Source organism: Montipora foliosa, chromosome 3 (assembly GCF_036669935.1).
Source record: "Montipora foliosa isolate CH-2021 chromosome 3, ASM3666993v2, whole genome shotgun sequence".
Lineage (NCBI taxonomy): Eukaryota > Metazoa > Cnidaria > Anthozoa > Scleractinia > Acroporidae > Montipora > Montipora foliosa.
The window spans coordinates 30,802,430-30,826,221 of record NC_090871.1 but is presented as its reverse complement, the minus strand read 5'-3'; the positions used below and the strand labels follow the sequence as shown (position 1 = coordinate 30,826,221).

The 23,792-nt window shown below is 37.9% G+C and overlaps 2 pseudogenes; one reads left to right on the top strand and one right to left on the bottom strand.

Moving 5' to 3' along the window:
• LOC137995580 (uncharacterized) overlaps window positions 1-23,792 on the bottom strand; it is a 278,479-nt pseudogene that overhangs the window by 247,360 nt on the left and 7,327 nt on the right.
• Window positions 20,528-23,596, top strand: LOC137994183 (uncharacterized; annotated as a pseudogene).

Below are 23,792 nucleotides of genomic sequence, written 5' to 3'. Positions count from 1 at the left end.
GATATCAATCTATTTAGTATCATATCAGTACTTTCATCTTGCTGTTTAATGGGTGAAGATGGGGCTATTGCCCTTTGTGTCGTAGCTCCTTTTCTCAAATTTGCCAATTTTTTCATTATTAGGTCTCCTGACTTTTCTGCCACCGTCTTGCCAATTTTATCACCTGCATGGGAAATCCCTGATTCTAATGCCTTCTTCGCTATTGGCTTGGCGAATTTCTTGAAAACAGATGATGCCACACTCTTCAACGGTTTAAAAATATTGTCAACGATAAGTCCAGACCCTTTGTGTTGAAATACAAATTTACCAAGTTTTGGATGGTAAAACCTCTTAAATTCATACGGTTTCATTATACTGTTACATTATATACTTTTTAAAATCAGCGAAAAAGACGTATCCGCTCCATTTAGATCCACTAATCTTCTTTTTCCATCTGTTATCATGATTCTGATTGATGAAATTGTAGTTTTGTTCACAGGATTAAATGTAACTCTTTGTGGTTCGAGGGTGAAGGAGTAACTTGGTTTTAGTACACTAGTTGAGAATGAATAAATAATGTCTGTTTCTTCGCCGTCAACTAAACTTTCGTTTACCAAATCGCAATGAATATTGAGTACGTCTGTGTCTTGACTGAGATTTGGCACTCTTGGTCCAATATGCGTTCCACTTGCTAATATCTTTTTATCAAAACCGATCAGGTCATTAAAATTACTTGCTCTTAAATCAAGTTGGTAATTTGCAGCTAATGTAACCGTGACTCTGAATGTTGTTTCGTTGAATTCAAGAGTCATCGGATACGTATCACCAGTTTTCGTCACATTTTTAATATGTCTGTCAAAGTCCGTATAATTCCATACCCCAGCTGGAAAGGTAATGTCCTTAAAAGTTGAACCATTATCGGAGCTGTATTTGATTAACTGATTTTTGTACCCAGCATTGACATTGAACCAAGTGAATGACATGTTAATGACTCTGTTAAGACCGATAACGTATTGCTTATTATTGTCTAGAGTTACAGGTCTGGTGAAATTTGTTGTAAAATCTTCTGGTGTATTATCCCCTTTATTTTTCACACTGTAAGATGATAAAACTATCTCTCGTTCCATTATGTGATTAGGTTACATTAAATTTTGAAATATTGTTTGTATAATTTACCATATTGTGATCTATTGATTGTCGACATTTTCAATAATGTGTCCAATATAGAAACACCCATATTTCGCATGTCAATGCTTGTATTACCAGCCAATATCTCACCAATGATCAAATCCAATTTTTTTATGAGTTCTTTCGGTTTGTTGAAAAATATGACCTTACCACCTTTTTGTTTTTTCCTACCAGAACCTTTCATTGTTTCCATTTTATTTTCATAATGATCTATGTATGCGTTTAAAGCAACTCTTGCGTTGTCTATTCTTTTGTATTCCTTTTGTTTTACAGCTTCAGAAATTAAACCACTGTTGAATTGTTTACTTACAGCAGTCTTATAACCTTTGAATTGATTTCTTTTGAATTTAGCATCATTGACAATCTTTTTGAGATATTTCCTGTTTTTTTGTTCAGTCATTTCTTGTTGATTCAGTGTCATTTCAACAGAATCATAATTTTGAAGACCAAGATCATTCAATATCTCATTGTCCATGTCTTCATCATCTAATGCATAATCGATATCTTCGTCGTCATCGTATTCTGGTGGTAATTCTGGTTCTTCAGGAAAGTACTTAGGATCAACATACATCTCTTTTTTTCCTTCCAGAAGATCTTGTAAAGATTCTTCATATGTTGGTGGTTTTGGCACCAGTTGTTTTTCTTGCTGTGGCAAAACAGGTTGTTCAAATAGATCACCAAGATTCATATCTGGAACTTCATCCTCTATATCAATGCCGTAATCAGGAACTTCTCCTTTCTTCAGTGGTCGTTTTTTTCCTTGGCAACCTTAAAACCTGATTACTATCGATAACATCATCTAATTTACTTGTAATTGGTTCAAATACTTTTGAAAATCCCTGTTGACTGGTCTTCTGATCGATATTATGTTTTGTAATAGCATTATGGACATAATTAATCTTATCCCCTAATTCAGATTTACTCTTTGCGAGTTCTTTCCACTTAAGTAAACTCATTTATTGTTATATTGTTACGTTACATAAAATGGAAATTCATATATAAAAAATAACGTTTTACACCGTGTTGAACACCATGTTAAACACCATGTTATTGGAATAATATACCCATATGATATAAAAATGAAAATACTGAATTATGATACTGATGATGATGTTGTCACAAACTTCAAACGAAAGCATAAATCTATGCCTAAAGAATGCTTCCGCATGCTCATTTGCGGACCTCCTGGTTCGGGAAAAACAAACACACTGATGCATATGATTTACAATCTGTTGTATTTTGATAAAATATACCTTTATGCAAAAAACTTAGAGCAGTCAAAGTATCGGAATCTCCTGAAAGAGTTCGAACCATGGAGTGAAGAAGCTGGTTATGATATCATTGAAGCAAGCAATGATAAAATAATTCCTGTAAAAAATCTCAATGGTGCCAATCAAAAAATTGTGATATTCGACGATTTCGTATGTGATAAAAACCAAAAACCATTAGTTGACTATTTTATACAGGGGAGACATAAAAACTGCTGTGCCATATATTTGAGTCAAAGCTACTATAAGACACCAAAAGATATTAGATTAAACTGCTCACATTTTGCCATTTATGATTTTCCGAGTACTAATGAAAAAAGTCTCATATGTCGTGAAAACAATGTCTCAAAACAATTATACGAGAAAGCAACTAGAGACCCTTTCAGTTTCATATATATTGACAAACCTGAGAAACAAGTAAAGAAGAATTTTGATGAAACAATATAAATCAATTGTATATGAGTTACTCAAATGGTAAATTACCTGAAGACACATTTTCACATGAAAAAGTTATTGAAATAGTAAAAGGATTGCCTGGTGTTGGTTTTAAACTAACAGATGACGGTGATTACCATATTCAAAATAAAAAACTGAGGAATGTAGCTTCACCGCAAGCGAATGACGATGCAACCACTAAGAGTTATGTTGATTCGGAGGTTGATAAGACATTAAAATTGGACGGAAGCAATGCAATGACTGACGCCCTTAATATGGATAACAGGCGTGTAGAAAATATTGCACCTGCTAGACATGGCCAGAGTGACGCTGTCAGTAGTGCGCATTTGCATAGTTTTTACATGGTGCTCAATACTGACGATGGTAAAATAGAATTGCAAAATCCAATCAACATGAAAAATCAAAGAATCTTAGGAGTGAAAGACCCGATACTACATTCAGATGCTTCTAATAAATTTTACGTTGACAGCTCTTTTAATTTTAAAGCTCACAAAACGGAGCTGGCTAATTATTTGAAAAAAGATGGAAGTATTTCCGTAACTGGCAATTTTGACTTTGGAAATAATAAAATCAGCAATCTTGCTGAAGGCACTGGCAATTCTGACGCTGTTACAAAACACCAATTACAAACTGGTTTATCAACCAAACCGAATGTCAATCAGGTTCTGTTGCGAGATGGTACGCAAGCAATGACTGGAAATTTGAATATAAACAACAACAAGATCATCAATCTTGCTGATCCGACAGGTGTAAATGATGCCACAGGAAAAGGTTACGTTGATCGATTATTTTTGGATGCACTTCGATTAGACGGTTCAGCGAAAATGACTGGCAATCTAGACATGAACAATAACAAGCTTATCAATCTTGCTGATCCGACAGGTGTAAATGATGCCACAGGAAAAGGTTACGTTGATCGATTATTTTTGGATGCACGTCGATTAGACGGTTCAGCTAAAATGACAGGCAATTTGGATATGTCTTTGAATAAAATAATAAATTGCGGACAACCAACCGGTGCTAGAGATGTGACTAACAAAGCTTATGTCGATTCCGAGGTTGGAAAAACATTGAAATTGGATGGAAGCGGTGTAATGACTTCTGTTCTAGACATGAACAATCAACGAATAATAAATCTCGGAAACGCCACACATAATCAAGATGCCATAACTTTGAAGCAAGTGAATGACGCTTTATCGACTATAAGTACCGAAAACAATAAATATACAGACGAACAAATAGAAAAAAATAAGAAATATGTAGACGACGAAATAGTGAAGAGTCACATAACTACGCACACAAACAGAAAAAATGTGCTGAAATATGCTATGGGTGATGGGGAATTTACAGAAGATTATGGATTACAGGATGCCAATTTAATCGACTATAATGACTCACCACATAAAAACAACAAAAAAGCATTTTCATTCAAGGTTCAAAAGGCAACAGATGGTTCCAGTCTGTTCAAAGGACAATTCGATTTTAATCTATTCAAACTGATACGTGACAATTACAGCGATAAATATACTGTGTGTTTAGAAATATATTTCCAAAAAACTGGTTTTGATGTAGAGTTTAATTCATTTCAGGTTACTTTTGAAAAATTAAACATGAACACTGATAGAACCACTACAGTCAAAAGCAACACAGATCACAAATATTATCGCTTTATCATGAACTTATCACCAGACGGTTCTTCACCAAATGTTCAAAGACGGTTATATGTAACTGTTCAATCCACTTATGACAATAGAAGCCCAACTCTTTTACCAATGTATGTCCTGATTTACGGTATAAAAGGTGAATCAAAAAACAACCTTGATTTTACAGTTTATGATTATGAAAAAGCTTATGAGGTTGCAAACAATGAATTACAAATGCATGTGCCGTTAAATTTGAATGGTAATAAAATTTTAGGGTTATTTGATAAGATATTACCGTCTTACGCCTATGGAACCACTTTAGAATCATCACTGGGTTGTGATTTTAATATTTCTAGAACAGTACATCTAACATTTACTAAAATTTATATTGATAAAATAAAAATTTATGCTAAAAAAAATTATCCATCAGAGTCGAATCACGATATAACTTTTTATGGAGACGCTAGTGTATTTTATGACATAGATTTTTCAACAAGCAAAATACTTACTGTCAATATCAATCGATATTTTGAAAACATAACAAACATACGAATAAATTTTGATGATGACGATGGGGATGGCGTAAGATCTTATGTTTACATTATACATTACAAAACATTACTGATTAATTGAATTATATAATGCAACAGTATATGACATTGTATGTAAAAAATTTAGATGGTACACATCTTCTTGACGACAATGGTGACAGAATTGAATACACCATAGACTATCACTCTGATGATGATTTTACCTATCAAGCTCAAGCTCAACTTTCAGTAAACGATGATGGACATATAGAAACTGACAAAAATCTCATCGTTAAGGCTGCTACGGAAGATAACCATGTTGTCATAAAAAAACAACTCGATTTGAAGTTAGACAGATCGACTTTCATTATTTCGAACAGTCTACCTGGTATACCAGTGTTAGACAAAATCAGCATTGCATTAATTCCAGCTTTATCAGTAGTCACAGCCGATTCAAATGATAGAGTTAGTTCATGGATTGATCCTGTGAATAATATCGATTTTTCACAACAAACCAATTCAAAAAAGCCTCTTCTTCTGAGGGATTCATTGAAAAAACGTTTTTTCATACGTTTCGATGGTAGTGATGACTATTTGGAAAAAAAATCATTTGATGTTTCTGAAATAGCGGGTAGTTCTGGTAACACATGTACAGTAATGTTGATTGTCAAAACAGAATCGATAGCTGACCAATCACAATTTCAATGGGGGCGTGGAGCCATCAGATTCGGTGTGCATTTACCATGGAGAGACGGCACAGTCTATATCGATTTTGGTTCAATATCGGATGGTAGACTCGAAGTTCTTTCTTTGCCGAATCTCACAGGTAATATCGAGGTGTGGACGATCCGTGTTAATCAGACACATATGGAACTTTTTAGAGGTGTTTCAACAGTGACTCCGATTAAAACAGAAACAATTTCTGCTACTGTTACAGGTTCAGCACAAGAAATATTCATTGGATGTCAGGTTCATGATAATGGCGTTGCTATAAATTTCTGTAAAATGGATTTATATGCTTTTGCCGTTTGGGTTAAATCTCTGTCTGATGATGAATTGAAAAATATGTTCAGATTCATTCAAAATCATTTCGATTTGTGATGTGGATTTTCAAAATATATAACTCAATGTATATGTATATCGACAATTTATTACGATTTGTGGAATATAGTTTTCAAGAAGCAAAAGAAAAACATCCATGCCTTAATGACAAAATATTAAAATCAGCACTTGTTTATCAATACCTGCACTGTTTCTATTTTAAAAGAGACATGTCTATGAATGAGATTCTTGAACTCAATGATGGTGAAATTGGTCTTCTTGGACCAGGTAGTGGCTGTCTAACATGGTTACTTGAAAAGATCTTCGGTTGGATTGATATATTAAATTCACATAGTGTATTACATGATGCTTCCGGGAGGTTTTATGACCACCATAAGCTCGGTAGAGGTTACACTTATGCTATTTCAGAAAAATACACAACTAAACTGATTAAAAGATCACCTTTTTGTGGTCAAGTCAGTGGTATACTATATTGTCTTTGCAGACGATTAACAATCTAAACCATATATATGGCAGACCAAAAAAAGAGAATATTTAGCTGGAACCATATTTCAGATTCACTGACTGAAGATCAGGTTGATGAACTAAAGAGCTATTATAAGGCATACCATAGAAAGTGTTGGGCTTACAAACAGGCTGTAAAACGGTTCAAAAGATTTAAATTGATAGGTAATAGTATTTCTGTTCTAACTGGAGCAGGTGGTTTGGTTTCGGCTGTTGTAACTGGCGGTATAGCCCTAGTAGCAATAAGCACTTGTGCTTTGTTAATCAAGTCTTACATGGATTTCCAATCACTGGATCTTAAAATACAAAATTGCACATACGCATACCAAAGTTATCAACATCTATTGAATTCAATAAAAGACATGTTGAGAAGCGGTGATTTTCAACCATCGTTTCACACAGAATTAAAAAGTGTAGATGATTTTGTAACTGATGTTTGTCCTAGTGTTGATAAATTCTACGCAAAATACAATGACAAATTCATTCCTTAACTATCACATTTATTTTATCGAATGATAATGCTAGGATGTCTTGCCAATATCGTTTATAACTTTCAAGTGTCTTTTTAGACTTTGATGTCTTGACCTTTTCATAAGGAAGATCAAGCATTTTAAATATTTGTTTCAAAATGAAATTTATGTTAATCATACGCTTTCTGTCTATATTCACAGATTTTACGACCTTACCAATTTCATCAAAAATACTCAATATCTTATCTCTATTTTTCACGGTTATCTGAAAACCATTTTTTACAGCTATATTATTCATTATGTTTTCTATATGATATTTTCGCTGATAGATTGATTTACGGTGAAATCTGTGTTTATTCTGACAAAAATCAACAAATTCTATTAAAGGTGTATAACCTTGCACTGTTCCGCATTTTTTGCAAACTATGATATTATCTTTCACTATCTCTGGCTGATCGCAACATTGATCTGTTTTTTTCGTATGTTTACCTATTTCTTTATTGCAAAATGGACAAATTACTTCTTCCATATTGATTAACTCTTCATGAAGTTCTTTACAACTCATTATACTATTATATGAGATATTATTTTAGGTTTTTTAAAAACATATAGTTCCAAAATAAATTTTGCGTTGGATCCATTCTTCCTCTCCACAGCATTGATTCGCAGAAATATAAAACATATAGATTTCCAAGAATACGAGACCGAAAGTTGGAAGCCATTAAATGTCAAGTAGTATGGAGTAGGGTTGGAATGAGATCATTTTTGCAAAAATGATCTCGTTCCCCCTACTCCTATACTACTGTTGTTGAATGCACTGATTTCATATAGTATACCGACATGAAAAATGTACAATGTACACCATTTACAATAATTATTGTCTTCAACCACATCTGTTGGTGAGTGTGGCTGGTTGAAATGTCATAGCTTGCCAAAAAATAATAATTCGGAACAACAATCTTCCTATCTGCTTAAGATCAACTTTTCAAAGCGATAAATTTTATCTCAGTTTACACGTGAGTTTTTCAGCCCCATCCATTAAGCACTAATTAAACTATGGTGTCTCAAAAAACTAATCATTTGCTTTATATTTAATGATAGACGAGAAAAACAAAAATATTACGAGAAAGATGCCTGACAGATAGATCACCGACGGAATGGAATCGTCCAAAACTAACATTCTAGGCTTGTTTCATCATGTTCAACACCGACTTGTGCAGGAGCACTAACAGATGGATAAGATAAAAAAGAGAACTTTTGTTTTACAAGGGATCACTTTGGTATGTCTGAGACGGAGTTCCTCAGAGTTGTAATTACCACTCCATGACGTAGTGCAGTTTGTACAAAAATTGACATGTTTGACTCCACTAATTAATTAAAATCACAATTCTCGACGTACATGTATAGGGAAGTACAATTGACTAACATTGAAATAAAAAACTAATTACTTCAACCTAATTTTCATGACTGCAGGACTAAAAGCCTTATCAAAAGAAACTTGAATATACGGGTTTGCTGCTAACGATGGACTAATAAGGATACATGGTCCTTAAGTTGTACATTTTTATGAATATAAAGTGTAAAGACCAATTTTAGGGGTTTTAACTGAAATTTAATTTTCTTCAATTTCAAATTTTTTTACCGCTGAAGGTGTTATTCGAAAGAAAGGCCATAGGCCGCAATGTCACTATGATTCATACAATCGGGAGAGGTAAGTACTTTGAAAGTATCAAGTGGACTGATATTACTTTGCATGGGCCGCGTAAATAAGTGGTTGGGAAATTCTATCTAATGGAAATTAACAAAGTCTGCCTTGAAGGAGAACACGATGAATTTTTAAAAATGCATGTAACTGATGTTTTGTCTCATGGTCATAATTTGGCGTGTACGTTCATTGATTTATGTAGATTGCCTGCTGACGCTAACCCCACCATAAATGTCTTGTTGACTGTGCTAAAGGATATCGTTGATAAGGTATGTTCAACCATCATTTATATCATGTTATTTTTTGACATGTATGAACATATAAATTACAGACGACCTTGGAACGAGCCATTTTTGTTGTTTTCTTCTTGGAGGTTGGGAGTCTACCTCCGGTGTTGTACTGGCAAATGGACAACTGCTTCAGAGATTGTAAAAATATCTATATTCTGGGATTCTGTGGGTTTTTGAAAAGGTGAGGAAACGTATATTCAGAAAAATGTCACCTTATTGCATTGCGTATGGTATCCTATTACTTTGTGTTACACTCACCTGGTTTGGATCACAACTTCCGCAGAAATCAGCCAGTGTTGTGTCCCGTTCTTTAATGCCAAAAGGACTCAAAGCTTCGGCATAATTTGAAAGTTCCTGTTTGACAAGTGACAACAGATCTTAGACACACATCTTAGAGTCCTGGATTTCCAGTGCCAAAAAATGGGAACAGCGGGTCGCAAGGCCTAGACCATCTCTTCCTTCATTCTCCAACAGACGGTCCGCAGCTTTTCGTGCAATCACTAACGGTGCAACAAGAGGCAGGACAGGAGCATACGTTGAGAAACTAACTTCATTGTCTCCTCATATTTGCGACAATTGCTATGGCAGAGCAGTATTAATACTGCTGCTGTAATAATCAGCATGAATGCAAGAAAAGAGATGACGTTCAGTGAATTGTTTATGCACAATTTTTCCACAGCTTTTGACTCACTTAGTTTTCAGCGAACTAACTCTTCACAATGTCTCCGAGATCTCTTCTTAAATTTCCTTTGAATCTGACAAGACAGTGAGCGTGCTACCGTCAGGCAAGGTGAAGAAGGTAATACAGGGTGACAACACCTCCAAAGGAAGCATTGTTGAAGTATATTACGGTAAAGACCTGTTAAGTGGCAGTCTCTCTAAAAGCGGTCCACTCGACTTCGGGACCAAAAAGAATTTTCCCTCATTCTTTGTCAGTGAAAAGGATTTGGCACATATATATATAAAAAAGCAATTTATTATTTTCCAGTATCGTATTTTTGCTTTGCTACGAGCCAAAATTGAATTTTGGTGGAACTGAGGTTGCCGACCGTGATCAGAAAGGTAAAATTCACCGATTTTGTGAAGCGTGCTACGTCCCCTAAAATGCAGCTCACAGAATTTCGTTTTCATACAAATTCTAAGGTACATTCATTACTTAGACTGACGAAATATGGAAACTTTTCGGAAAATTCTAAGCTTACCAGAGAGGCTGGAAGACACCCTACTTTGAGGCCTTTGTTCACCTACTAAAATTTAGCCAAGTTTGAGGAAGAAAATCTCAAAAGTTGGGTCTAAATGAAGGCTAAAAAGCAGATCACAGTAAATTTCTTACCTTAATAAACCGTTCCATAAGTTCAAACCACTGGGTATCTCCTTGGATTGCACGCGAAAACAGATTAAAATCTGCCATAATCAGTGTATTTACACAACTATCACTCGTGTCAAAGTTCATTTGCATAACCCTTGCACTCGATGAAAATATGTCTTCTGCCGTTCAGGTTCGTTTATTGACCTTCTAAGTAGTGACAAAAAGCTTCCTTTAGTAAATGGATAAGCTGGAGATCCAGTTTTGAGGTGCAGGTTGCGTTAAAGTTGATCAATTCTCAAGACTTGCGAGATACTCCAAAAGTAAATAATGGTTGTCACTAATTAACCGTTCCCGTCGTCCTGACAAGCTCATTTGGTACATTCTCCCACAGATCGACGGAACGCTAGGAGAAGATGAAAGTAGTAAGTTTTCATTTACCGTTTTTATGACAACTGAATCCTGTATTACTACTACTAGCCTAATGACTACTAGGAAATTGAGCGCAAGGACAACAACAACGAACACTTGCCGGTTATCTCTGAGAGGTGAGTTCGTCAAGTGCACCTGAGAACACGACAGGCTTGAATGGAACCATGTTTTGCCATGGTCTGTGCTTCTGTTTCATGCTTGATGGCTGCTTGTATTTTACAATCAGCGCTTATGTAGCACTTAAAATGAACGTCGGGATCCGTTGATGCCACGAATGCAACACTAGCCTTTTTTGTCACAATGTCACACAAGTTTCAACGTGACCAGTTACCAGCTATGGAGGATCCCCTGCCCTGCGTGCGCTGGCGCTGGTGAATAGATATGTCAAGAAAAACTCGTTTCATTTCAATATTGAAATAGATAAACCCACCCATTGCTTTAATTTTTGAAGTAGTGTAATCCTGTCAGTATCACCGAACGACGACAATCATTACACCTTTTCGACTTATACTTTTCCTCAAAAAAAACTATAAGGAGTTGCTGAAAGTAGATATGCAACTGAAATTCATTTTTTTCTTTCCCGTTATCAGCCGTTCGTTTTTCACTGAAAACCAAATGGTCGACCTATGAATAAAATGAAGAAAATCAAAAGATAGGGCCAAGAAACTCAGCAGATGCTGAGAGAGCGATTATAGGACTAGTACCCTACCGTTTTTTCTCCAGCAGGACCAAGCACTGTTGGCCATAAAACTAGTTTGCCTTTGATGTCTCAGGCTGGCAAAACAAATAGTTTAGTGATGGGACATGCCGTCTTACCTTGCTCGAAGGAGGGTGCCTGGGGGTACTCCCCGTATGGGCTATATAGGTACGTGCAGCCCCAAAGGGTAAGGCTTTCAGCCGTTTTGGTCATAAATAGCGTATAATTATCAACTTCTTTAAGCAGTAGGGCCCTTTGTTTCTGAGCGATCAGCTAAAAACTATGGGATTCAATGAGTCACGATGCTCAAGGACACGTGCCATCATTTTGAAATTTCCAACAAATTTGGACATGTTGAAATAATGCTCATGTTATAAATTGATTCCGTGGCTCGTCATCATCAGCGCAGCTTCGATAATTAGCGGTGTAACTGTTACCAAGGCTTAAAATTTCTGTTGAAAAAAAATACGGGATGTGGTGTGCGTTGAACTACAGGCAAAAGGATTCAATTGCTTTTTTTTGATTGATTCCTGTTCGAGCAAACAGTCCTGTCTAGTGTTTGTTGTGAATATAAGAGTGTATTAACACTTCTTTTAATTCAGCGATGATAATGCTCGCGAAATATCAAAAAGGTGTTTTTCCTCGGCTATTATGATTTTTACAGACATCGTTAGGATAAGAATGACTCTGAGGTTAAGAATTTCTATTCCAGATGGTCCGGATCGATGCAAGATATATATTTTAACGATAACTGCAGAAATCCTACCGCGCTCATTGGCTAATTGTCATTGTCAGTAAGCGAATAGACACATGAAACTGTAATTTGTGCGACACGTCAATTAGCGAGAGCGGACAATTTGACAATTTGTTATCTAAAAAGCAATTTGATGTCAGTTTTTAATAGCCCATTGCAGAAACGTAAGAGCACTGGGGCGAGTTTCCTATATTGATTGGATTGAAAATCTAAACATTCCAACCGAAAGGTTAACGAATGAAAAGCTAACCAAAAAGTTTTAAGTGGAAATTTGTCAAAATGGGAGCCTTGCAAAAGTTGCAAAATTCCGTACAAACCCTTATAATTTTGTCGCCTCTCTACCCAGTACATACAAACTCTCTATTTTGGGTGATATTTGGGGAGCTACCATTTTGCCATTTTCCTCCTCCAAAAACTTCTATTCTTGGTAAAGACTCTCAAATTTAGTTGATCTTTCATTTTTCAAACAAATGGAAAACAACCATACTCTTTCCCAGTCCTCTCACGTTTCTCCAATGGCCTATGCGTTTGTCCTGTTATTGACAATGAATTTCCTCATAATATTGTCAAATTAGTTGATCAATAACAGAAAAAACGCATGGAACGCTGACGTCAATATGTTAAATAACACATGCCAATCGTAGTGTATATTTCCCTCCCCGTTGCATAAGTCCCGTAACTAGTTTTATGACCAACAATGCTGGATCCTTCCGGAGAAAAAATGGTAGGGTACTAGGCCTATAAGCAACAAAGCCAGAAATCGCTCTCTCCGCATCTGCTGAGTTTCTTGGCCCTATCTCTTGATTTTCTTCATTTTTTCATGGGTCGACCATTAAGTTTTCTGTGAAAAACGAACGGCTGAAAACAGGAAAGAAAAAAGTGAATTTCACTTGCATATCTACTTCCTCGGCTGCGTCAGCAAGTCCTTATATATTTTGTGGAGGAAAAGTAGGTAAAAATTGAAAAGCTGTAATGTGTCGTCGTTCGGTCATACTGACAGGATTACACTAGTCCAAAAATTAAAGCAATGGGTGGGTTTATCTATTTCAATATTGAAATGAAATGAGTTTCACATGAAAAATAAACATATTGATCGGCGCGCGCAGTGAAGGGGATTCTCCATATTGGTCACGTTGAAACTTGTGTGACATTGTGACAAATAAGGCTAGTGTTGCATTCGTGGCATCAACGGATCCCGACGTTCATTTTAAGTGCTACATAAGCGCTGATTGTAAAATACAAGCAGCCATCAAGCATGAAACAGAAGCACAGACCATGGCAAAACATGGTTCCATTCAAGCCTGTCGTGTTCTCAGGTGCACTTGACGAACTCACCTCTCAGAGATAACCGGCAAGTGTTCGTTGTTGTTGTCCTTGCGCTCAAGTTCCTAGTAGTCATTAGGCTAGTAGTAATACAGGATTCAGTTGTCATAAAAACGGTAAATGAAAACTTACTACTTTCATCTTCTCCTAGCGTTCCGTCGTTCAGTGGGAGAATGTGCCAAAGGAGCTTGTCAGGACGACGGGAACGGTTAATTATTTACTTTTGGAGTATCTCGCAAGTCTTGAGAATTGATCAACTTTAACGCAACCTGCACCTCAAAACTGGATCTCCAGCTTATCCATTTACTAATGGAAGCCTTTTGTCACTACTTAGAAGGTCAATAAACGAACCTGAATGACAGAAGACATATTTTCATCGAGTGCAAGGGTTATGCAAATGAACTTTGACACGAGTGATAGTTGTGTAAATACACTGATTGTGGCAGATTTTAATCTGTTGTCGCGTGCAATCCAAGGAGATACCCAGTGGTTTGAACTTATGGAACGGTTTATTAAGGTAAGAAATTTACTGTGATCTGCTTTTTAGCCTTCATTTAGACCCAACTTTTGAGATTTTCTTCCTCAAACTTGGCTAAATTTTAGTAGGTGAACAAAGGCCTCAAAGTAGGGTGTCTTCCAGCCTCTCTGGTAAGCTTAGAATTTTCCGAAAAGTTTCCATATTTCGTCAGTCTAAGTAATGAATGTACCTTAGAATTTGTATGAAAACGAAATTCTGTGAGCTGCATTTTAGGGGACGTAGCACGCTTCACAAAATCGGTGAATTTTACCTTTCTGATCACAGTCGGCAACCTCAGTTCCACGAAAATTCAATTTTGGCTCGTAGCAAAGCAAAACTAAGAAACTGGAAAATAATAAATTGCTTTTTTATATATATGTGCCAAATCCTTTTCGCTGACAAAAAATGAGGGAAAATCATTTTTGGTGCCGAAGTCAAGTGGACCGCTTTTAGAGAGACTGCCACTTAACAGCAGAGATCATTGCTGTCAATGGTAGGTCCTATCTTTCAATGGATTGCTTTAGTCTTTTTTACTCCCATTGAATTCTGTTTCCTACGTTATCCGGTTTCCAAAGAGTTACCTAAGTGCACTTGAGACAGTAACCATCCATTCTAAAATTGTTTCGCTCTCATCTTCTTTATGTTTTTATAACACTAAGAAAGAATTTCTACAATCCGATTTGCTGAGAGCAGTGGTAGTTCAACTTATTTTGAAATACCTACATGTAGGTATTTCAAATTTCTCAAGTAATTGTATAAACAAATAATAGCAGTCTGCTTTTAGCCTAAACTTGATCATACTCTGAACTAAATGTTCCATTACAGATGACAAGGGCAAGCTAAACTGCTTGTTGCTCGAATTCCTGCAAGACCCGAAGAACAAGAAATGCTTTCCCGCATCAGACAACGAGAAATCAGAGGAAGAACTCGAGATCCAAAAGGTTCTCAGAAACGGAGACAAAGAGAAGTCAGTAAGCCTTGTGCCCATTTCTTCTTTTAACGTAGCCCCTATCAAATGAAATTAAATTGTTGGAATGTGGATTCTTGTAGGTTAGGTTAGGTTCGTGCCCAGGCCCAGGTTCCTCTAAGCATGGTTAGCGCTGACCAACATTAAATACCATGGACACCTATTCTTGGTTTGCATGTGACGTCACAAAAAGATAAAATACAAAACTAAAGAGCCTTTTGAGTTTTTGTCTCGATCTGCGACATGTTCACGGTTTTCAAAAAACATGCCACTTGCATAAAAACATCAATTGCCCTCGTGTTCTTGTGGCCTAAACAGCCAATATACTTGGAGACGTGTCTATACAAATGTTTGTTAGCTCATTATACAGCAGAAAGTGTTAAAGACAGCCAAACTAAATTCCAGATGTTTCTACATGTTTCCCGCCGCCATGTTGGTGTACTTTAGCAGTACACCAACATGGCGCCTCCATACTGGACTGTACAAATTTGAGTAATATATTTTGCTGAATAACTCAAGTAAGGAATATCACACAGCCCTGAGACCTGGACCCATTGTTTATTTATTCCTCTTCTATAACATTTCCATTTCTTGACTCAATTTCTTGAATGGTTAGCGAGTTATGTTTTCACTTGCATGACGTGCAACCCAAGAATTCTTGGTTTGCATGTGACATCATAAAAAACTAAAATACGAAATCAAAAGGTCTTTTGGATTTTATCGTCATGAGTTAAAAGACAGCTTAAAATATATGTGTTTCCATGTTTTAGCTCGGTAACAAAAAATAGAACAGTTTGAATTTCAGAGTTTCAGTAGGTGGCATAAACATGGCCGCTCATAACGTTGTCAGGCACATGAAAACATTGATTCACATTGCATGTATATATTTAAGGTCTGAACAACCAACTGTTACGAGAGTTGTCTATGCGAATGTTTGTTAGTACATGAGAGAAAAGAAATTATTTCCTGATTTCCCAGATGTTCCAGATTTTCTGACCGGCATGTTTGTCACCCACAGAAGGACACCGACATTTCCTCTCCAAACTTAACTCTGTAATTTCGAGTGGCATATTTTGCCGCATAGCCCTAAAATGTGGACAGGTTGATTTCTCATTACCTCCCTACAAAATATATCTCCATTTCTTGGATTTATATCTTGAAACATATCAAAGCAATTTTATTTTTACTTGCGTGATGTGCGATTGACACCTCTGAATCTCCAGGCTTCAGCAACTGGCCCCCGTCTTGCAGCTTTTAAACTTGGTGCTAACAATTTTTCTGTCATAAGTGGGGAGAGAATTTTGATATGTGCTCTCACTATATTTTTACACTTAGTTTAATACATTATTTTTATGTTGTATACCTTATCAGTCTTATCATATTTATTAGTTTAGCTTGATCTGTCTAGTATGGAGAGTTAGATTACTCTTTTAAAGGTTATCCCAGTGACTTCTTACACTTCTTTACTTCTTTTTATATTCAATTTATATATAATTTGTTGCCATTAAGTCCTAAGGAATAATTAAGAGAATCCCAGAGAGAAACCACCTTTTTAAACTAAATCAACACTTAGTATGAAATGTTTAATACTCCTCATTTTATCATTATACATTTAGCATGTAAGTAACTATCTGTTGTCCCAATAGTATGGCTTTTAAGCCGTTTTGCTCCAAAATTGGATTCGAATATTGCCCTCTTGGTCTGAAATAGGGTGATAAGGATTGTCAGCCGTTTGACTGACCAGTTCAAAAGACGATTGTTCTGATTTTAGGTGACAAATCATGCATAACAATTTAGCACAGTTTGGAAATTTGTGGTGCATATAAAATTGCCCAGTGTGTCATGATCAATGCAGATAAACGGGATCCGCACAAACAAATTTACTTGGGAGTGGGCAATTAAATCTGTTGACATTGGACATGCATAATGATTCTATTTTTAACCTCTTGGCGAAAATGGACTGCGGAAACTTTTTTTTTAAACCCTGCTATTGTGTCATCGTTGTTTTCAAAGGTTGTTGTCAGCAAGCCACCCGAAGTCATAATCCAAACCGAGGAACAGTGCGATCAGACCTTCGAACAAATTGAGCCGCATGCACTAGAAAGTGGAGGATATGATGACTTCGAGGATGACTGGAACCTGCACTCCACTGGTGAGAGTGATTTGCAATTGTTTGCCACCAAAAATGACATTAAAAGTCTTGAAATTCAACAAGAGGTCATATTAGCCAACCAAAATCTCATTTTAGAAAATGTGAGAGGGAAAAGGCAAAATAACGGGGAACATCTTTAAGAGTTCATCATGGGTCTTACGGCCACACAATGTCAACAAAGAAAATCAAACATCCTACCCCAATCCTAAACAGTATACTCTTGACTAAAGAATGAAGGGGTAGTTTCTAAAGAAACTATGGTGCTGCGTCGGTGGGGAAGTAGTATACAAAAATTTGGTTTATCAACGGAGTTGATAATGTAAATTGACCACCGTACAGAGATTCTAAAAGCTGACGTTTCGAGCGTTAGCCCTTCGTCAGAGCGAATCCATGCCTGATGAGCATTCGCTCTGACGAAGGGCTAACGCTCGAAACGTCAGCTTTTAGAATCTCTGTACGGTAGTCAATTTACATTATCAACTCCGTTGATAAACCAAATACTCTTGACTAGTTCAGCTGTATCTAATAATGTGGCAGATTTTGGTATGCCTGATGAGCATTTGCATGAATCAGAAAGTGAATTGATCAAAAGCCCCTCTTCCATTGGGTCTGATTCTCCTGAAAGGAACTTTGGGAAACGTTTCTCGGAAATTCAAACCCTGAAAACACTAAAAATACAACCTTGAAACCCGAAGAGTTAAAAAAGCATGTCAAAAACAAAGCCTGTCTGAAAGAAGTGTGTGAAATGATAGGAAATTCTTCTCGGAAAGCAGAATTACCAGAGTCGCGTTTAGACGGAGGGAAGAGGAAATACAAGGGAAGAGAGTTTAACAAAAAGGGTCTTTCTCCGGCCCGTTTATGGAGTTAACGTAGGCCCAAGGGAAAGTGACAAGGGTGAGCAGTCCTTTTACTTCATGTAATTATTCAATGCACAACACTTCTACATCGTTCATTCTCGCTGATTCCTCAATATTGACAAGGTTCTACACAAAAGGTGCAGGTTACATTTCAACAGTTTCTGTAATTGTATTAATTATGTGTGTTCTTCTGCATATGTAGACAATACGCCACCTTGCAAACAATCACCGAATCGCCATCGCCAGGAGGACTTACGCCATCATTTGGAATGCACAAGAAGTAAGAGTTCTTAAAACATTTAGTCAGAATAGCGAATCTTTTAAAATTAGACTAACATGTGCATTAATGTAACTGTAACTGTGCTATAAATTGATTTTTTGAAACTCACTGCCAATAGAGAGCTGCAATTGTCCACAAATAAATTTCACTAATGTTAAAAGGGTAACACGTTGAAAATTGTACTTGATGTGATTATCGGCAAATGAGAGCGTATTGTCTTGCGTACATTGCCTGACAAACATCAGACATCTTACTTAATGAATGATACAGTCACCGATACCTGAGCAAAAGTCAGCACAGAAGATCTCCACTTTATCTTTCTGTGTTATTTCTAGTGGGTGTATTTCTGAATGGTCGTTTGAACATCCTTTTTTTGCAAGTACCTTGCTTCAATTGCCGTGGACAAGGGCACAAGGCCAGTGACTGCCCCTCAGCGAAAACTTGTTGGAGGACAGTAAAAAGAAGGAGGAGAAAACAACAGAGAAAAGGAGAGAGGGAGGGGAGAAGAAGCCGGAGAGGGGACAAATGGTGCATTACCACTTCCATGGTTATTTAAGCCATGTTAGATTTGGAGGACACCGCTAAATTATGTGCCATCCACGTCGATAGTAGATGTGAGTGGGGTGCAGTTTGGTCTGTAATCACAGTAGAGATTCTAAAGTAAGCCTTTCCTTGAGCCTCATTCCACATGTTGCCTTGAATATTTAATTAATTTAAACTCTATTCCACATCTATAGAATCAACCGAATTATCCATAATGAGTGAAAGTGCCGGGAGCCAATCAAACTCAGCAGAGGGCGATGGTAGGGAAGCCTTTTTGTGTGTGTGTTCAAAGTTTCGTCAGTCGTGAATGGTTTACTAGCACAAATTCTTTGTCATTCTTTTTACGAAATTCTTGATAGTCAGGCATTAATGTGAGTAATGTGCAACCAATGGATTTAAAAATTGTTGCTGAAAAGGAAAAAATTATTCTGAACCGAGTGCCACGTTATCTATTTTATGTACCCTCGTACGCTTCAGATGGCTAACTAATTTTTTTGTTTTTTTGTCTCTTGCATGATCAGTGACAAAGAGAGGAGACCAATCAACCCATGTGTTCCCGTTCGTGGAGTTAACGTAGGCCCAAGGGAAAGTGACAACGGTGAGCAGTCCTATTACTTCATGTAATTATTTAATGTTTTCTTTGCTGTGCGATGCACAATACTTTTACATCGTTCATTCTCGCTGATCCCTCAATATTGACAAGGTTCTACACAAAAGCCTAGTTATAGTGTTTACAAAATGTGCAGGTTACATTTCAACAGTTTCTGTAATTGTATTATGTGTGTTCTTCTGCATGTAGACAATACGCCGCCTCGCGAAAAATCGCCGCATCGCCATCGCCAGGAGGACTTACGCCATCATTTGGAACGCAGGAGAAGTAAGAGTTCTTAACACATTTAGTCAGAATAGCAAATTTTTTAAAATTAGACTAACATGTGCATTAAATGTAACTGTAACTGTGCTATAAATTGATTTTTTGAAACTTACTGCCGATAGAGAGCTGCAATTGTCCACAAATATTTCACTAATGTTAAAAGGGTAACAAAAGGTCGAGACAGCAGAAAGCAAATCGTTATCTTTAAGAAAGTTATGACATTTTTTAATTTCGAAGACATGTTTCGATGTTACAAACATCATCGTCAGTTACAAAATATTTGAAAAACCGTTAGGACTTATATAACAACTAGGCGAAACTTGCATAATTAAATATGATTAAGTGACAAGAAATACATATTTGAGTGAGTTACAGAGTGCTAGAAAAAATGTAGAGCCTAAAGCGTAAGTGTCAGGTTGACGTGATGAACTTGTTGCTTTAAATTAGGCTGTTCCCAATTTATATGCATAGCCTCCTTGAGTTTAAGTTGAAATTTAGTAGGGGCGGAATCAAGGATTTCGAAACAGTCCGCAGAGCAAGATTGACGACAACGTTCTGAGCTTAGTAAATCTCACATCTTCAAACAGTACGGCAGATTCAGATTGGCCTTCAGTGAGGAAGCGACACTTTGCCTGTTCATATCATTCTGGGGGCAGCAGACTACCAGCAGGTTCGTACTACAGAACCATTAATCCTGGGGGTGGATCCTAATCTGGGCGCTGAATTCACAATGCTTGGTTGGACTGTCTATGGACGTCAACCGGTGACAGGAAGTGTCACAGCAGAAAAGCAATTCCTTCTCACAACCGGTCAAGAAGAGTTTGAGAAGCTGTGCTCGCTGGACGTTTTAGGGCTCAAAGGTACAAGGTCAACAAAGAACAAGAACATACACGAAGATTTTCTCCAGCAGCTAAATAAGACGCAAGGGGGCTTCTATGAAACAAGGTTGCCGTGGAAAGAGGATCATGTACCACTTCTGACAAACAAGAACTTGTCAGTGGCTCAACTGAATAGTAAAATCAGAAAGCTGGAGAGAATGGGGAAGTTGGAGGACTACGATCAGATAATGCAGGAACAAGTGGCCGCTGGAATTATGGAACCTGTACCCCCTCATCAAACGGGCGAGGTAGTGCACTACATTCCCTACCAGGCAGTCATTCCAGAGCAAGCAGAAACGACCAAGATGAGAACTGTCTAAGATTGTTCATCAAGGGCCGACACGCAGACCCCCTCTCTCAATGATTGTTTGGAGACTGGACCGCCACTACAGCCTCTCCTGAACTGGATACGGAAACTGTGTGTTACTGGAGACATTCAGAAAGCGTTCCTCCAAATTCGGGTACACGAACAAGATAGAGATGCACAGCGGGTCCAATGGTACGACAACCTAGCAGACAGAAACATAGTGGAGTACCGTTTTACACAAGTGATATTTGGAGCCACGTCAAGTCCATACATCCTTGGGGCGACTCTCCAGAAGCACATTAAGGGTTACAACGAAACGTTCAAGACCACAGCGCAGGTGCTTTTAGAAGATACCTATGTTGATGACATTCAGGGGGGAGGCGATGTGGAAAAAGATGTGGCTACATTTAAAGAAGAGGCTTCCAATATAATGTCAGAGGGCGGTTTCACTCTACACAAATGGCACAGTAACGTGGAACAATTAAATTCGGTTGACAAAGTGAGAGAAGGAGAAGAGACGTATGCCAAGAGTCTGGTGGGAAACAGAGGAAACAGAGAAACTAAAACCCTGGGCACACTTTGGAACAAGGCGCACGATACATTGAGTATTGACTTCAAAACGTGCTTAAAGGCGGACAAGCCTCTAACAAAGAGAAAAATGATCTCAGCCATTAACAGCATTTATGATGTACTGGGATGGAGCTCTCCAGTCGCTATCACTGCCAAGCTCATTTTTTGTGAAGTATGCCTTGCAAATCCTGCAATTGCAGCCGATTTTCTACAACCTCTCTTCAACACAATCTGGAATAAAACCACGGTTCCTGATGACTGGACTAATGGACTGGAGTTGGTTTCCGCACACACGTTGGCGAAACTTGAAAACAAGGTAAGCCGAGCATTGGTGTCCTTTCCCATTACAGCCTACCATAACTGGGTAGACAGCATTACAGTACTCGAGTGAAGATAATTGGCGAGTTCAAAAGGTCAGGAACTTGGAGGTACGTCCCTACAACGGAGAATCCCAGTGACCTTGGTACACCAGGATCAGAGTCAAACAAGCTCAAAGAGTTTTGGGTAAAGGGACCAAGCTGGCTATCCGATGAGTCCGAAGACCTTAGCAACCAGCCATTTTGGAAAGGGGTGAGGTTAAAGTGGAGAGACACAAGAAAGAAATGTTGCTACTGGCTGAGGACAAAGCGCATGGAGCAGTCAAGGACTGGGCAGAAGGCCTGTTAAACAAGTTCCATTACTGGAAGTTACTGCACATAAAAGCATACGTGAATTGATTCATAGATGGCTGCAAGAAATCTATACGGGTTGAACCAATCAAGTCTGAAATTGGATTCAGATCACACAAGAAACATGTAACATGAAAACTGACCTCAGACTGGCCAAAGATGAAGATGGATTATTTAGGTGCAACAAAAGAATCCAAGGCTACACTCCTCATTCCGAGAGAATTAGCGTTAGCACGTCACATCATCGAACACTGCAAACCTTGCATGGGGGAGAGGCGGCAGGCATGAACAAAGTGCGAGAGAAGTATTGGGTTCCAAGACTGAGATCCATGGTTAAGAGTGTTCGACGTGACTGTAACTATTGCAAGAAATACTGCATGACAGTCCTAAATGCTCCACCGACCTCAGCCTTCCCGAAGTTCAGAACAGAATTCAGCGAACTGTTTAACGTCACTGGGGTAGACTTTGCTGGGCCACTCCTGTACAGATCTGGAAGCGGGACTGGAAAGGCTTACGTTGCACTGTTCACATGCGCAAGTACAAGGGCGGTGCACTTGAACCTTTGTAAAGACATGACAGATGAAGAGTTCAGACGAGGCTTAAAGGAGATCTGTAGTCAGTGAGAACGCCAAAACCTTCCAAGCGATGAAAAAGTGGCTATCAACCCTACAGAAAGACGAGAACCTTTTTAACTATCTAATCACAAAGGAGATCGGATGGAAATTTAACATGTCCCGCGGGCTGATGATGATGATGCTAGAGATGATGAGGACCTGGATCCCCATTAGTTACCTGGTGAAGAAAAATTTACACTTGACGACAATTTATTGTCTGAAGATGAAAATGACGGGGACTGTACATGTAGCACTCCTGGCTGTGAAAAAAAATACCTGGTATTTGATTCATGTCTCAATAAGTTGCTAAAATGGTGTCCGAACTGTGGAGATGTCATCATCCAAATTGAGAGGAAAACAATTGGTAGTATACTGTCAATTGAGTTAACCTGCCACAGTGGCCACACCACTTACTGGGATTCACAACCAGTGGTGAAAAGAAACCCTTGGGTAACCTGTTGATGGCAGCATCCATTCTGTTCACTGGTAACACCTTTGCTGCTATCAGTCGCTATTTGTTCCCTGTTGTTAATGAGGCATGGGAGGCTGCAAGTAGACGCCAAATTGAAAAGCTTAATGGGAAGGCAGTTGTCAACCTTGATGGCGATGGCTGTTGTGACACTCCAGGACACTGTGCAAAATATGGCACCTACACACTAATGGATGATGACACTGGGGATGTGGTAGCATTTAATGTTGTTCAGGTTTCAGAGGTAACATCGTCTAATGCTATGGAAAAAGAAGGCTTTTGCAGGTGCATAGAAATGCTGGAAAACAAAAATGTCACCATTGGTAGGATTGCAACAGACCGTCATGTGTCCATCAGCAGTTCCATGCACAAAGACCACCCAACTATTAATCACCAGTATGATGTTTGGCACCTCTCTAAGTGGGTGGTAAAGAAGCTCACAAACAAAGCAAAACAAAAGGGCTGTCAGGAACTGTCGCCATGGATACA